General features: G+C 41.6%; 1 protein-coding gene across 4 annotated transcripts in view; it reads left to right on the forward strand.

The window, feature by feature from the left end:
- Nucleotides 1-16,322, forward strand: part of RAPGEF4 (Rap guanine nucleotide exchange factor 4) — a 209,667-nt gene that overhangs the window by 61,415 nt on the left and 131,930 nt on the right. The window contains exon 1 of one of the 4 annotated variants that reach the window (XM_038751187.1): nucleotides 2,577-2,746. The exons of 2 other annotated variants lie outside the window; for them this stretch is intronic. The gene's annotated coding sequence lies outside the window, so the exon portion shown is untranslated. Of the gene's footprint in view, nucleotides 1-2,576; nucleotides 2,747-15,930; nucleotides 16,002-16,322 lie in introns of those variants that run through there. One more of the 4 variants, XM_038751186.1, reaches the window with a different exon arrangement.

Here is a 16,322-nt window from a genome sequence, read left to right on the forward strand (position 1 = left end):
CCTGCAGTATATTGCCTGTTGAAAAGTGCTGTTTTCCAGAGTATTGTTATTTTCTGCCCCCATGAAAATAATAGGTTTATCATATGGCTCTTACAGTGAGAAAAATAAAAATAAATCATGTGAACACATTAATAGTAGCAGTAATGATACCTTGGGCTTATTGTAATCTATTATTTCAGGGTACACAAAGGAATAGATGTCAGTTTTCTTTCTTTTAAAGAGGGAGGCAACTTGGCATAGTGAAAGGAGCATGAACTAGAAGTCTGGAGACCTGGGTGTCTAATCCAAACTCAACCACTGACGTACAAGTCACTTTCTATGCCTCAGTTTCCTCATGTCTAAAATGGGGATAAGAAACCAGCTCTTCCTAATCTCTTTGAACGTGGGCCTCATGTTGGGTAAAGACCATGTCTGATTTGATTCTTTTGTATCGTCTACCCCAGTGTTTCACACATAGAAAATACTTGATAATTACCATAACTATTAATCTCTTCAGCCATGTTTCCATGGGGGACGGATCCAAAGTCCAGGAGCAGGCTCAAGAATAGCTAGTTGTTGACTTCTGCAAGCTCTACAATCTGGAAGTGGCTATGCCTAGTTTAGCAGACTTTACTCTTTCTCTCTAAGTAGTGCCTTAGAGAGAAGGCACTGTAGTATGGTATCTAGCTCTGGGAATAATGAGCTTATTAAGTGAAATAATACTAAATAATTTGCCACAAGTATTTCTGCCATTGTTAAATACCAAGAATATACACAACACTGCACACTTATCACTCTAGGATGGAGGGGAAATCCATTCAGTTGTATTTATTGAGCGCTTACTGTGTGCAGAGCACTGTACTAAGCACTTGGGAGAGTACAGAACAACATTATACAGACACATTCCCTGCCCACAACAAGTTTTGTACAAGCTTTGTCCACCACATACACGTCGGTAAATATGTGACATTACACATAGATATTTCGAGAAAGAGAGAGAGATGGATAGACATCTTTTGGGTTTGAAGGTGATGTTACTGAAGGTTAGATTTTCACCAGTTTCTGTATGGGTGGTTGATAAGATATGTGAGTGACAGAAAATTCCACCTTATGTGCATGTAAAAAATGTCCTTGAAAGGATGTCACATTTCCTGTCATGAGTGCCTGGCACCATTTTAATTTCTCCCTTTTGGTGTTATGGTCACCTAAATCCCTCTTCTCTAAAGACTAATCCCATTTCGAATCGCTGCGCAGCGTCTCAGTATGTTGTTTGCTCTTGTCCCCTCAGTTACTGACAAATGAGTCTATCATCTAAGGATTTACCTATTTAGGTCTAAAACGTTCATTCAGTCAGTCATATTTATTGAGCGCTTACTGTGTACAGAGCACTGTACTAAGCGCTTGGGAAGTCCAAGTTGGCAACATATAGAGACAGGCCCTACCCAACAGCGGGCTCACAGTCTAGAAGGGGGAGACAGGCAACGAAACAAAACATATTAACAAAATAAAATAAATAGAATAAATATGTACAAGTAAAATAAATAGAGTAATAAATACGTACATATATACAGGTGCTGTGGGGAGGGGAAGGAGGTAAGAGAGGGGGAGAGGAAGGAGGGGGCTCAGTCTGGGAAGGCCTCCTGGAGGAGGTGAGCTCTCAGTAAGGCTTCTCTTCCGCCCTTCTTTTTTTAGAGCCTTCTCGCTTCACGTCGTATCTAGCAGGTGTTTATGTAAACTGCCTTGTCCATTCTCCTCCCTTGTCATGCCCACCAAAGGTATCTAAGCCCTCCTTTTTCTGTAGACAATGAGAACATATATTAGAAGCATTTACTATGGTTAGGCCAAGAACAAGCTTATTGGGAAATTCAAAATTGCCTGGAATAAATGCTCAAATCTATGCCCTCTTCCACATGTTTTGGGAAACCCAAGAAAACAGTGGCTGGAACTTAAAACTAATTTACTAATTGCAGGATTTGATTTCCTATATTTGCTGCTGCCGTTATCAATGTAAAGAGCTATATTGGGTTGCATTTACTTGCACCTGTTTTTGCAGCTTTTTGTAATGTTTCACAGCCTATTCTAAATTATAGTGCCACTCTAAAGCAAGCCACTAAGAGACCGTAAATAAAAGGAGTATTTCCAAATTACACAAGAAATTATCAAGGAAATTAACTGAAAAAGTTAGAAAACTGTACAGATACTTTTTGTGTTTATAGATAGCGAAAATCCTATTTTCCTGGTTTACGAATTAGTAAATTGCAGCTATCCACTGTATTTCCTGAAACCATCCGTATCATTTAGTAGAATAAATCATAAATAAACCTTTGAACTAAGTCCCACTGGACCCATCCTTCCGCTTCCCTGACTGCTGTTCTCACGGGGATGTGGAAAGGGAGGTTCGATGGAATAAACAGTGGTATCCTTGTCTGGGAGTAACTGCCTGGCAACTATTTCGTGGAAAAGGAAGGGTGTGTGGGGAGGGAACCACCATGCTGTGTTCACTGGCTCTTTAATTTGGATTTCCAATGATAAAGCGGTGACTTCAGCTGGAGAAAGGTAGGATGCGTACACAGAAGCATTAGTGCTAATGGGCTGCAGAAGGACAAGATAAACCAGCACGGCTCCCGTACATCACTGAGAGAAGCTGATTGCAACCTAGCCATGTGCTTGTGTAGTCATATCAGGGAGAAGACCACGGCATCGATAAAAACATTAAAATGTACCCTTAAGGCTACCTACTGGGCTGGACCTGTGATGAGATATCAGTGTAAGTTTTTCAGTTTGCTTGCTATAGCCAGCGTGTTTGTTGACAGGCATAATGGATTTCTTGTCTCTCTGCTTTCAGCAAAGGCTTAGAGTTGTTTATTTAGGCAATAATAGATTTCATTTTGTTTTCAGTTCAACAAGAATGTTTTAGAATAAAGAGTTAAGCAGAGATTAGTTTGATATTGTATTTTTCGGGAGTGAAAACAATGTTATGCTATTGATTCCCAGCCAGATTCAGCATTTTAAATACTTGTAGGGTTAGTCTCCTTGCTGTACATTCTTTAATATCTTTCTTGTGGGGGTAACCTAGTAGTACACAACTGTGGTCTTGTTTTTTAAAGCTCTGGAGATTCAAGCAGAAGTCTCACATGCATTATTTTATCATCTGGATATGTTTGCATTGTTACCGGTTATTAAGGAAAATTATCATGGTGTTTTCTATAGACCTTTTTATTCCCAAATTAAGTATAAATGGTAATTTCCTGCAGTTTTTATAAAAATTGTCAATTATTTAATTTAGTATCACTTAGGCATTTGTAAGGAGAGAAAGCCGAGATGGCTTTGAAACTGAATGAGCATAGATTGCTAGTTTAAATTACATTTACAAAGTTTTTGCCACGAATCTCTGATTTTGCAGTTTATTTTTACTAGATTAGATTATCTTATTTTATTATCAAGGCTGAAGGGGAGCAATTCAATGGGTGGAACTTGTCATGCCCTGTATTTCCTGTTAGAGCAGAAGATAAAGCTTCTGTTGATAGTTACTCAGAGGAAAAATCTAATGGCACTACACAGAGCAGTATACTTAAATAATGCATGGGGAAGAGGAAGGGAAGACTGAATGCAATGGCACAGAACACTGAGACTGTGATTTTTTTTCAGAAAGAAGGCTATACATATAGAAGCCTATGCAGGGATGTGCTCCCTGCCTTTCTTCCAGGTCTCTGGGAGAGAAGGAGTTGGACCAAAATATATGCATCACCGAGGCTGCTTTTAGGTTAATTTTAAAGACACTTGCTAAGGTCTTAATGTGCTTTTTTGAAGGAGGATTTCAACTGTTGACTCCAAACATAACTGAATTCCTGAAAGTGTAGTGGGCCTGACATCTCTTTAGGATGGTGACATACAGACAGAGGTTCTTTTTCCTCAATTTTTCTGGTATGGCCAAATGGCAATACGTTCCCCCTCCGAACCAGCTAGTAAAGAATGAACATTGACCAAATTGCCAGCTTCTCTATGATGTGTCTTTGATCCTGCTGTAATTAGAGGCATGTGCCTTTGGAATTCTAATCTCTTTAACTGTTTTTACAGCAGGCACACGGTTCTCTAAAAATCCATGAAAGCTTTAATTTCTATACTAACGGCTATTGCCAATATGTAGACCACCAGGAGCTCAGAAGCGGCACTAGCCCCGAAATGGCAGTACTGAATAGCTGACTTTTTAAAGTAATGGAGCAAGTTGAGGATTATTGCACAGCTGGGACAGCAGCTGTACTTTGTACCAAGTTAAGTTTGATTTTTAATTTCCTTGGGCTTGTCCTTGTGAATGGTTGAGGCTTTGCTCGAAATGAGCCCCTGGAAACTGAAAGATGCTGTGTTCACTGTGAAGGTAACAGGATCAGTGGACTAATAGGAAATTGATTTTGCCTTCTTTCTTTTTTTTTTTGAGTTGGTTGACAATAGGTCAGTCAGGACAGGTTAAAGGAATTGCACTAGGTTCCCACTGCCCTAGCACGTGAATAGCTATTTTGCAATGAAGAAAAAATGAAAATGCCATTGGATTGAAGAGCAGCTCATCCATCACCCTGCCTTTCTGCTGATGGAGTATGAGCATAATCGTTACGTTTATTAAGTACACTGCAATATTCAAAATTCTATCCTGTTCCTTGGGGCTGTACAGTGAAACCTAAGAGACTCAGTCTCTGACCTCAAGGAATTCATCCACTCAAAAATGGAGGAGAAATGCATATAGAAGAAAGACATCTTGCTCCCAAATTACTTCCGTGTTTATAATAAAAGCAGTAAAGAACTCCAAAATAAATCATTTAATGGATTAAGATTGCTTGATTTGAATAATCAACAACCCTTCCAGGACCAACTAAGAGCTTGGGATAGCAATGGTTCAAATATTTCCTGGTGTTCTATATTGGGTGAATTTGCTAGGCTTCCAAATGAAAAGAATTCTAAAATTCCAAGTGTACATTTTTGCCTCCAAATACCAATCAATTAAATAGAAATATCTCCAAACTGTTCACATTTGCCCACATGCTCTCTCTGTTCCTGTGCATAAGCCATGGAGTGCTGCTGGTGGAAATCCAGACTCAGGCTGACCTCGTCCATCTCAGGTTCATCCTCACCTGTTTCAACTCTACCCTGTCCTCTGCCTGGCAACCTTATTTCTTCACCCTTCTAGACTCCTTTCTCTCGTTCCAACCACATATTCAAGCCATTGCTAAATCCTATCAATTCTACCTTCACAACATCGCCAAAATCCACCCCTTCCTCTCCATCCAAACTGCTACCACATTAATGCAAACACTTATGTTATCCCACCTTGATTATTGTATCAGCCTCCTTGCTGACTTCCTTGTCTCTTTCAATCAATCAATCGTATTTATTGAGCGCTTACTGTGTGCAGAGCACTGTACTAAGCACTTGGGAAGTACAGGTTGGCAACATATAGAGACAGTCCCTACCCAACAGTGGGCTCACAGTCTTTCCACTCAAGTCAGTACTCCATTCTGCTGCCCAAATCATTTTCCTTTGAGTGTTCAGACCATAATAATAATAATTGTTATTATTATTATGGTGTTTAAGTGCTTACTATGTGCCAAGCACTGTTCTAAACGCTGGGATAGATACAAGGTAATCAGGTTGTCCCATATAGGGCTCACAGTCTTAATCCCCATTTTACAGATGAAGTAACTGAAGCATAGAGAAGTTATGTAGCTTGCCCAGGGTCATGCAGCAGACAAGTGGCAGAGCTGGGATTAGAACCCACATCCTCTGACACCCCCTGTTTCCTCATTCCTCAAGAAACTCCAGTGGTTACCCAACCATTTCCATATCAAGCAAAAACTCACCATTGGCTTTAAAATACTTAACCACCTTGTCCCCTCCTACCTCACCTGGCTGCTCTCGTACTGCAACCCAGCCCACATACGTCATTTCCCTGGTGCCAACCTCACCGTACCTCGACCTCATCTGTCTCACCACCGACCTCTCTCCCACATCCTCCCTCGTCCCTCCTCATATCAGACAAATAATTGCTCTCCCCCACTTAGAAGCATTATTGAAGGCACATCTCCTCCAGGAAGCCTTCCCTGACTAAAACTTCCTCTCCTCTTCTCCCACCCCCTTCTGCGTCGCTCATACTTGCTTCTTTATTCATCCTCCCTCCCTTCCCCACAGCACATATGTATATATCTGCACAAACCTGCAATTTATTTATTTATTTATATTAATGTTGGTCTCCCCCTCTAGACTGTGAGCTTGTTGCGGACAAGGAATGTGTCTGATGTTATATTGTACTCTCCCAAGAGCTTAGTATAGTGATGATGATGATGGCATTTGTTAAGCGCTTACTATGTGCAGAGCACTGTTCTAAGCGCTGGGGGTAGATACAAGGTGATCAAGATGTCCCACATGGGGCTCACAGTCTTAATCCCCATTTTACAGATGAGGTAACTGAGGCTCAGAGAAGTTAAGTGACTTGCCCAAGGTCACACAGCAGACATGTGACAGAGCCAGGATTCGAACCCATGACCTCTGACTCTAAAGCCCGTACTCTTCTCCACTGAGCCACGCTGCTCCAAAGTGCTCTGCATTCACTGCATTCACTATACTGCTCTGCATTCACTAAGTGCTCAATAAATACCATCAATTGATAGATTGACAAGTTGCAACAAGGGAGTCATTGATGATCCAAGAGGCAGGGAACCACTAGCCTAGGAGACAGGGTGCTAAAGCATTCATATTTTATTATCCGGACTACAGAGACTTATAATTTGACCATGGTGCACAAAACCTCCCTATTTCTAGTCACACTTGCAAAAAACTTTAGAACTGCCCTGCTGCTCGAAAAACCTCAGTAGGAAGACGATGGTTGGTGGTAAGAAATTTGTCTTCATAACAATATGGTCCAATGGCTGAGATGTGACATGGGACCTTGGAGACAGTTTGAATTTCCTACCCTGGGGCATTTTACATTGGGTTTCGGGCTCGCCACGGTGATACCCTTGGAGAATCCTAGAAATGGAATTTCCTTTAATGGCCCCAATCCTCCTTCTTGAAGGGCCATCTCCCACTTCCTACTTACCCAAGCCATGCTTTGTCTGATTTGTGCTGCCTGGTTAATCCTCTCAAGAGCCTAAGAAATCAAATTTTTGAAATTTTCCGGGAAACTTGTTCCCAGAATCCTTAACATCTTAGCCAGATAAAATTGTAGTCCATTCAGTTTTTGGTCTGCTCTGGGAAAACACCTGGTCTGAATCAGCTCTGATTAGTTGATTTATGGCTGTGTTCAACCTTGAGTCATTAACAGCTTATCTGTGGGTTGGCAGAGAGCTTCTCTGGGGAATGATGTTGCTAAATTATTAGACTTGCTAAATTATTAGAATCTTTTGCTCCCTTTGATAGAAATTTGGGCTCTTTAGCAGTATAACACCGAAGAGAGACTTTTAACCATCCTGTGTTCAGAGCAATCTGAGGAAACCAGGGTCCAGTAGATGTCAGGGAAGGCCCGTAATCAAGACTGAGCTAAAGACCCCAAAAATAATAATGACCAAAGGCAATATTTAATCAGTATCACAAATTAAAATGCATAGCATCATAAGGTACAAAAGCTGAGGTTTTCAGAATGATATTTAAAGGCACCAGTGTTTAAATCTGCAATTGCAAAGCTTGAGTGTCTTATGATCAGAAGTTATTCCCCAGCTACATGGTCTTAAAACTTTGGAGAAGTGGATGGAAAAGGGTTAAAATTAAATAATCTCAATTTATCTCACTGTAGCTTCCTTTCAGCCCCCTATCTCTAGGTGTAGGTTAAGCAGAGAGAAATGTACTATTATCTGCAACTTTTTTCCTGGTATGGCCCCAACCAGCTACAGATCTGCTGGGTACACAATAATAGTAATAATTAAGGTATTTGTTAAAGCGTTTACTAAGTGCTAGGCACTGAACTAAGCCTGGGGCACTATACTAAGTGTTGTACTAAGCACAACACAGCAGAAGAAACTATGTGAGGCTTCTTCTGCATGATCTCCTTGTGGAAAGCTCTTTCTCACCCACAGGGGAATGGAGCTCTCCCATTATTAGCAAGATGCCCAAATCCCCCAGAAATATAATAATGATGGTATTTGCTAAGCACTTACTATGTGCCAAGCACCGTTCCAAGCGCTGGGGGAGATACGAAGTAATCAGGTTGTCCCACGTGGGGCTCACAGTCTTAATCCCCATTTTACAGATGAGGGAACCGAGGCACAGAGACTTGCCCAAAGTCACACAGCAGACAAGTGGTGGATCCAGGATTTGAACTCATGACCTCCGACTCCCAAGCCCGTGCTCTTTCACTGAGCCACGCTGCTTCTCTGAGCCACGTAGCTTCTTGGGAAGCAGAAGTGAAAACAGTCCCTTTCCACTTGGGCTTTGCTTTGCTTTTTTTATCTGCGATTCCCCTGCCAGATGTGTTTAAAGGGGGCCGAAAGGACACTACCTCAGCTGTGACCTCTCTATCAGTACAGAAGAAGTCTTTTCATTAAGGGAAATGTGATGGATGAAAGGGAATAAATAGCTGGTGCATGACCACTCAGACCTGCTGGGACTGGACAAAAGAGTGCAGGAGGACGACTGAACTGAAACAAGATGGGTGGTCCTTCCTCCGGAAAGGCCCCGGGCTAGAAAAGGACTACCTCACTGACTCCCCTTAATGGAAGACCCTGAGTAGAATGTCCCTTTGTCAATCCAAATCTGGGGATTTTATTATCAACTATACAAAAGGATAAATGTACAAAGTTGGGAGGGGCTGGTGATATGCTCTGTGAAGCTAGGGTGTGCAGTGGGCCCCCTTAGCTCTTAAAATTGTTGTGTTTTGTACTTGCCTGTATATATGTTTGTACATATTTATTACTCTATTTATTTTACTTGTGCATATCTATTCTATTTTATTTTGTTAGTATGTTTGGTTTTGTTCTCTGTCTCCCCCTTTTAGACTTTGAGCCCACTGTTGGGTAGGGACCGTCTCTATATGTTGCCAACTTGTACTTCCCAAGCTCTTAGTACAGTGCTCTGCACACAGTAAGTGCTCAATAAATACGATTGATTGATTGATTGCCAGAGCATTAGCAATTTGGACCTGAGAAGCTAAAGACCTTCAGCCCATGTACTTTCAGTTTTATATTAACTTTCCTCCAATATCATCTGTTGACTATAGCATTGCAAAGTCAGGAGCCTGTGACAGTGGGCAGGTCTTTATAAAAAAAAAACATTTTCTCCTCAGATTCAAAATGCAACTCCTAATCAATTGAAGAGAAACCAAAATTGCAGGTAATATGCTTCGGATCTCGAGTTGTAGTCATCAAACCTCTGGTTAGGTTTCAAATAGATAGTAACTGCATTAACAGAGTTTGTCAATCCAGAGAAGCCTATGTTACAATGAGTAATTACAAAGTAATGGAGGGAGTGATTAAATGTTCCTGATCAATGTTATTCACAGACATCATAGTCTTAATGATACTGTATCAGTGAATGAGAGGAACTTTGATTTCACTCAAAGCTCTTAATTTATTTTGACGTCTCAAGGCAACCAACTAATCTCTGCTGCTTCCTGGTGGATTGAAGGACACCAAATCACTTCATTGTGGCCAAAGTTGCATCTTTGGGAATGGCACCATTACCCTTATTTCAATCAATCAGTCAATCAATCAATCATATTTATTGAGCGCTTACTGTGTGCAAATTGTTGTCACTGTTTCTGATGTAAAAATGTCATTAAAGGGAGCTCTTGTTTAGAAAATGAGGTAAAGCTAGTCAACTTTTACTTTTGTAGCTCCCAGGTGTGAAACATTGATTTTGGAAGCAGGGTGAGGGTTTTTTTATGGTGTTTGTTAAGCACTTACTGTGTGTCAAGCACTGTTCTAAGCCCTGGGTAGATAGAAGTTAATCAGGCTGGACACAGTGCCTTTCAAACGTGGGGCTCACAGTCTAAGTAGACGGGAGAACAGGTATTGAGTCACTGTTTTGCAGTTGAAGAAACTGAGGCACAGAGAAGTTAAGTGACTTGCCCAAAGCCGAGATTAGAACTTTGGTCCTCTGGCACCGAAGCCCATGCTTTATCCAGTAGGCCATGTTGCTTTCCTGTTTTCTTTCAAGCAACCGTATAGTATTAGTACAGGAATGCACAGGAGACTGGCAGTTCAGCTGTAGATACCTTTGCCTGCATCAGAGACCTTTTGGAAACAAACAGAATTTAGGAAGGTAGATTAGAGCAAGGAACAAGCCATTTTCCTCGTGATTTGTCAGTTATTCTGAAAGGAACGGGCCAGTAATATATAAGAAATATAGAGCTATATCTAGTGCTGCATTCTATGAGGACAGTGGAGTGATCAAATGTTGGAGCTCGGGAATTCCTAGCGTTACAAAGGCAGAAAGAAAGCTGTGTATTGTTCCTTTAGATTTCCAAATTCGTGGCTGGATAAATTCGGCGATTACTGTCGAGCCGAAGTCCTAATTAAGCCCCAGAATAAAGCCTCATTTAAAGCAAAACACAAATATCAGCTTTTTATGTGGCACATTTCAAACAGCTTTTGGAGGAAAGTTGGGCTTTGCTTTAGCCTGCATCATGTGAGACTTCCCATCTGAGATGGAGAAGTGAAGGCTTCTTGTCCTTCGCTTCTAAGATTTCTAAAATGTCATCTCTCCAAACACTTGGGGCTCTTAAGGACTTTCAGTGAAATAAAAGTAGTAGATTAAACAATTCACATCACTGCACGCAGCACTTGAAGAGCTGGCAGTAAATTGTGCTAATCATAGAAGCCCGAAGAGCATCACAATTTCCAGGAATATTTATAGTAGCTAGGTCTGCATGGGGCAAGAGTGATTTTAAGATAATTTTTCGGGAGAAAAATCAGTTTCAGACTACAATTTGCATAAGAGTTCCTAGTGTTATGAAGGCAGAAATAACTCTAAGTAGGGTTAATGTTTAAACCTCCACCTAGTTTCAGAGGATACAGTAATAATAATAATAATAATAATGGCATTTGTTAAGCGCTTACTATGTGCAAAGCACTGTTCTAAGCGCTGGGGAGGATACAAGGTGATCAGATTGTCCCATGTGGGACTCACAGTCTTAATCCCCATTTTACAGATGAGGTCACTGAGGCACAGAGAAGCTAAGTGACTTGCCCAAGGTCACACAACTGACAATTGGCAGAGCTGGGATTTGAACCTATGACCTCTGACTCCAAAGCCCGGGCTCTTTCCACTGAGCCATGCTGCTTTCCTAATAATTATAAAAATATAAAAATACTGTTATAAAAATATAACAGTAATGTAACAGTAAAAGTAATATAACAGTAATAATTGTGCAGACACAAATGATGTCCTGGATGCATTAGTCCTGCATTTGAGGTGGTCCTGAAGTCTTATCTTGGGCCAGTCCCACCTGGTTGGCAGGTGGTATGTCAGTCTTTTCCCACCCCCTGATGACACCAAGAGAAGCAGTGTGGCTTAGTGGAAAGAGCATGGGGTTGGGAGTCAGAGGACCTGGGTTCTAATCCCAGCTCTGCCACTTGTCTGCTGTGTGACCTTAGGCAGGCCACTTAACTTCTCTGTGCCTCAGTTACCTCATCTGTAAAATGGAGATTAAGAATGTGAGCCCCACGTGGGACAACCTGATTACTTTGTATCTACCCCAGCGCTTAGAGCAGTGCTCTATACATAGTAAGCGCTAACAAATACCATCATTATTATCATTCGTATCCCGGTCCGTATAAGCCTATTGTCAGAAGAGTGGGGAGTCCATCTCATTTCTGCATGGATCCCAATTGAACAGTTTCCATTCTGCCAATAGGAACTCCTCTCAGTGGAATGCTCTAGCTAATATATGTCAAAAAGGCTAATCTGGAGTGAGCCCCTCACCTGCTCAGAGAGTGAGTTCCTCCACGGAGGGAACTTTGTGGAGGAAACGCTTTATGTACCAGGGTCAATGACTGAGAAGCATGAATGATTAAGAAGCAGCGTGGCCTAATAATAATGATGGCATTTGGTAAGCACTTACTATGTGCCAAGCACTGTTCTAAGCGCTGGAATAATGATGGCATTTATTAAGCACTTACTATGTGCAGAGCACTGTTCTAAGCGCTGGGGAGGTTACAAGGTGATCAGGTGTCCCACGTGGGGCTCACAGTCTTAATCCCCATTTTACAGATGAGGTACCTGAGGCACAGAGAAGTCAAGTGACTTGCCCAAAGTCACACAGCTGACAATTGGTGGAGCCGGGGTTTGAACCCATGACCTCTGACTCCAAAGCCTGGGCTCTTTTCCTCTGAGCCACGCTGCTTCTCATATATCAGGCTGTCCCACGTGGGGCTCACACTTTTAATCCCCATTTTACAGATGAGGTAACTGAGGCCCAGAGAAGTCAAGTGACTTGGCCAAAGTCACACAGTTGATAAGTGGCGGAGCCAGGATTAGAACCCATGACCTCTGACTCCCAAGCCCGGGCCCTTTCCATTGAGCCACACTCCTTCTCCAATGGAAAGCTCATGGGGGTGGGAGTCAGAGGACCTGGGTTCTTATCCCAGCTTCGCCACGTGTCTGCTGTGTGACCTCGGGCATGTCACTTAACTTCTCTGTTGCTGTTACGTCATCTGTAAAATGGGGATTAAGACTGTGAGCTCCAGGTGGGACAAGACTGTGTCCTATCTGATTAGGTTGTATCTACTCAGAGCTTAGTATTCATTCATTCAATCGTATTTATTGAGCGCTTACTGTGTGCAGAGCACTGTACTAAGCACTTGGGAAGTACAAGTTGGCAACATATAGAGACGGTCCCTACCCAACAGTGGGCTCACAGTCTATTTATTTTACTTGTACATATCTATTCTATTTATTTTATTTTGTTAGTTTATTTGGTTTTGTTCTCCGTCTCCCCCTTTTAGACTGTGAGCCCACTGTTGGGTAGGGACTGTCTCTATATGTTGCCAACTTGTACTTCCCAAGCACTTAGTACAGTGCTCTGCACACAGTAAGTGCTCAATAAATATGATTGATTGATTGATTAGAAGGGGGAGACAGAGAACAAAACCAAACATATTAACAAAACAAATAGCATAAATATGTACAAATAAAATAAATAGAGTAATAAATACATACAAACACATATACATATATACAGGTGCCGTTCTGGCACACAGTATGTGCTTAATAAATAAAGTGACTCTGGCTTAATGCAGCTTTGATGTCACCCGAAAAGAGGGGTTTTTCCTGGTCTAGATTGTAAGCATACTGTGGGCTGGAAATCTGTCTACCAACTCCGTTGTACTCGCCCAAGCTCATAGTACAATGCTTGGCACACAGTGAGTGCTCAGTAAATACTATTAATTGATTTAGTAAGTGCTCAGTAAATACGATTGATTGATTGATTAGTCCATCCCCCGTGCACAGACCCTGATCAGAGAAGCTCTGATCTCTCCCTACCACAGCATCCCTTGGAGGCAGTTTCATTCCTTCAATCATATTTTTTGAGTGCTTACTGTGTGCAGAGCACTGTACTAAATGCTTGGAAAGTACAATTAAGCAACAAATGAATTTCAGTTTCCATCAAGATGACTGGGGCCCATTCAAGGAGGAGATGAGCTTGGATATTGGTGTAGTTACTTGGATATTGGAAGCAGGTTGGGGTGGGAATCTGAGCCGTCCACCTTGAAGGCAGCGTGCGACTCGGGGAGCTCCAACGGAGTTAAAGTTCATGCAAAACAATTCCCTGGTGGCAATTGCTCAACCTCATGTTTAGTAGTCTACTGCTGGAATTTTGACCAAGAGTGCGGGAAGCAATTCCCCTTTATGCTAACTTGCAAATTAAACAGTCAATGTGCAGAGCAGTGTATTAACTGTTTGGGAAAGTACAAGAAAACAGAGTTCATAGATGTGATCCTGGCCCAAAAGGAGCTTACATTCCATAGGGGGAGAAGACATTAAAATGGATTAGGGATAGGGGTAATAGTAGAGAATGGGGATTGACTGGTCACGTTATATCCCCCCAGCGCTTAGAACAGTGGTTTGCACATAGTACGCGCTTAACAAATACCATCATCATTATTATTATTAGAGAATAAGAATACTTATGTAAGTAGCATGTGGTTGGGGTGAGTAGCAAAGTGCTTAAAGGGTACACAGCCAAGGGTTAGCATCATTAACTCCATTAATAATAATGATGGTATTTGTTAAGCTCTTGCTATGTGCCAAGCACTGTTCTAAGCACTGAGTAATGGTATTTGTTAGGCGCTTACTATGTGCCCAGCACTGTTCTATGCACAAGGGTAGATATAGCAGGTTGTCCCACGTGGGGCTCACAGTCTTAATCCCCAATTTAAAGACGAGGTAATTGAGGCACAGAGAAGTGAAGTGAATTGCCCAAAGCCACACAGCTGACAAGTGGCGGAGTCGGAATCCGAACCCATGACCTCTGCCTCCCAACCCTGTGCTCTTACCCCTAGGCTATGCTGCATTAAGATATTCCTGGATCCTTAAGTTTGCCCACTGCAGACAGAAGCCCTCCCAGACTAAGCCCTTCATTTCCCCTATCCATTCATTTCCCCTATTCACCCTCTCCTTCGGTGTCATTTATGCACTTGACTGTGTACCCCTTAAGAACTTTGATACCCCAGTGCCACAAAATGTACGTACATATCCTTTCATTCTATTTCGCCTATCTGTAATTTATTTTAATGTCTGTCTCCCACTATGGACTGTAAGCTCCTTGTGGGCAGGGACAGTGTCCTGCCAACCATATTTAATCAAATCTTCCCAAGCCCTTAGTTGAGTACTCTGCACACAGTACACACTCAATAAATACCTTTGATTAATCACTAAAATTTCCATTGAATGACAGTACACACTCAATAAATACCTTCACTAAAATTTCCTTTGAAAGAGGGCTTTGTCCCATTTTGGACCTCCTACACGGTTATGCTCCCAAAGTTATAAAAGGCTGGAAACTGTCCTTTTCACTGTGAATACTTCCAAAACTTTGTAGTTTTGGTAGCATTGAAGCTATTGAATGAACTTTGGGGCAGCCTTGGGTGTAGAAAAAATTGAATTCTAGAACTTGTATTTTGGAAAACTTGTTACAGAAACAGACTTCTTTGTTTATTCTTTTAGGTTTCTACCTATAATTGCTGTCTACGAAATACCCAGCATGATTTTTCTCCTCCTCTCTAAGAACTTGAAGTAAATCAAAATCAACTGTGGTGCAATGTTTATGCATTCCCATAAAGTGAGGGAGGGTGGGGATGGAAGAGGGAGGGAGGATGAAAAAAAAAGAAACTGTCTCTAGGGGACAGAGCTTAGGGGTGAAGCTGGGGACCTTGATCTCAGAGCATGGATTTTCACTCTTCTGTGACTGAATTTCTAGTGTTTAATTGGTAGTCTCTCAAAGGATGTATCAACAGTGCAGAAACATTTTGAAAACGCTAAGCACTTAATAGCATAGCTCATAGGACTGGGTTCGATCATTTGAGTAGAGACTTGAATTCAGAATTTTTTTTTCTCCCTTGGGTCAGGCACATCAGCCCTGGCAATAATACAATTTTGCATGATGCTCCCGTGCTTCAGAATTCTGTAATGTTGGGCCGTCCTTTTGGAGAATGGGCACTCAGTTTAATTTCGTGGATAACTTTCATGATTTTTAAAAATGCCACCATATTTAAGCCTTTCATTTTCTTTTCTTCATTTTCATTGTCTTAAGCTGCCATACACCATTTGGATTTACTCTAGGATTTGCTTTACTTGGGAAAGGGAGGTCAGTAACCCTGCAGGCTCCAAAAGTGACCCGCTGCTGTTTCAGTAACAGATCCAAAAGCAAATATTGTCAGTGGGTTGGTCAATAAGTGTTCATTGAGTGCCCTTAGGGTACATAGCACTCTTCTAAGTGTGCTGGGGAGCGTCATTTCAGTTGTGGAATTTTTTGGATAACCATGAACAGTAAATGAAAGCACAGCAGACTGTGTGGATACATACACCCAAGAAGACAGCTTAGGGTAAGCCTATTTGTCTTTGTATCTGATGTCAGTCAACATTTATTGCCTTACCGTGTAGGTGGTGATTTAGGCTTATTAGGATCATATTTAGGGTCTTGTGTAACTCATTAAAGTTGGAGGGTGTTTCGGTAAGGGGAGTGTTTGTGGATGTGCTGATTTCAAACAGAATTCACCGTCTGTAGCGGGAGAGAATGCACTTGTCTCTTGAATTTGTAACTTACTGCTCTGATCTCCTGAAGGTTATGTGTGCTTTTAGTCACCAGCATAATTTTAAAGAATCATCATCAATCATCATCATCAATCGTATTTATTGAGCGCTTA

The sequence above is a fragment of the Tachyglossus aculeatus genome, chromosome 9, assembly GCF_015852505.1.
Source record: "Tachyglossus aculeatus isolate mTacAcu1 chromosome 9, mTacAcu1.pri, whole genome shotgun sequence".
NCBI lineage: Eukaryota > Metazoa > Chordata > Mammalia > Monotremata > Tachyglossidae > Tachyglossus > Tachyglossus aculeatus.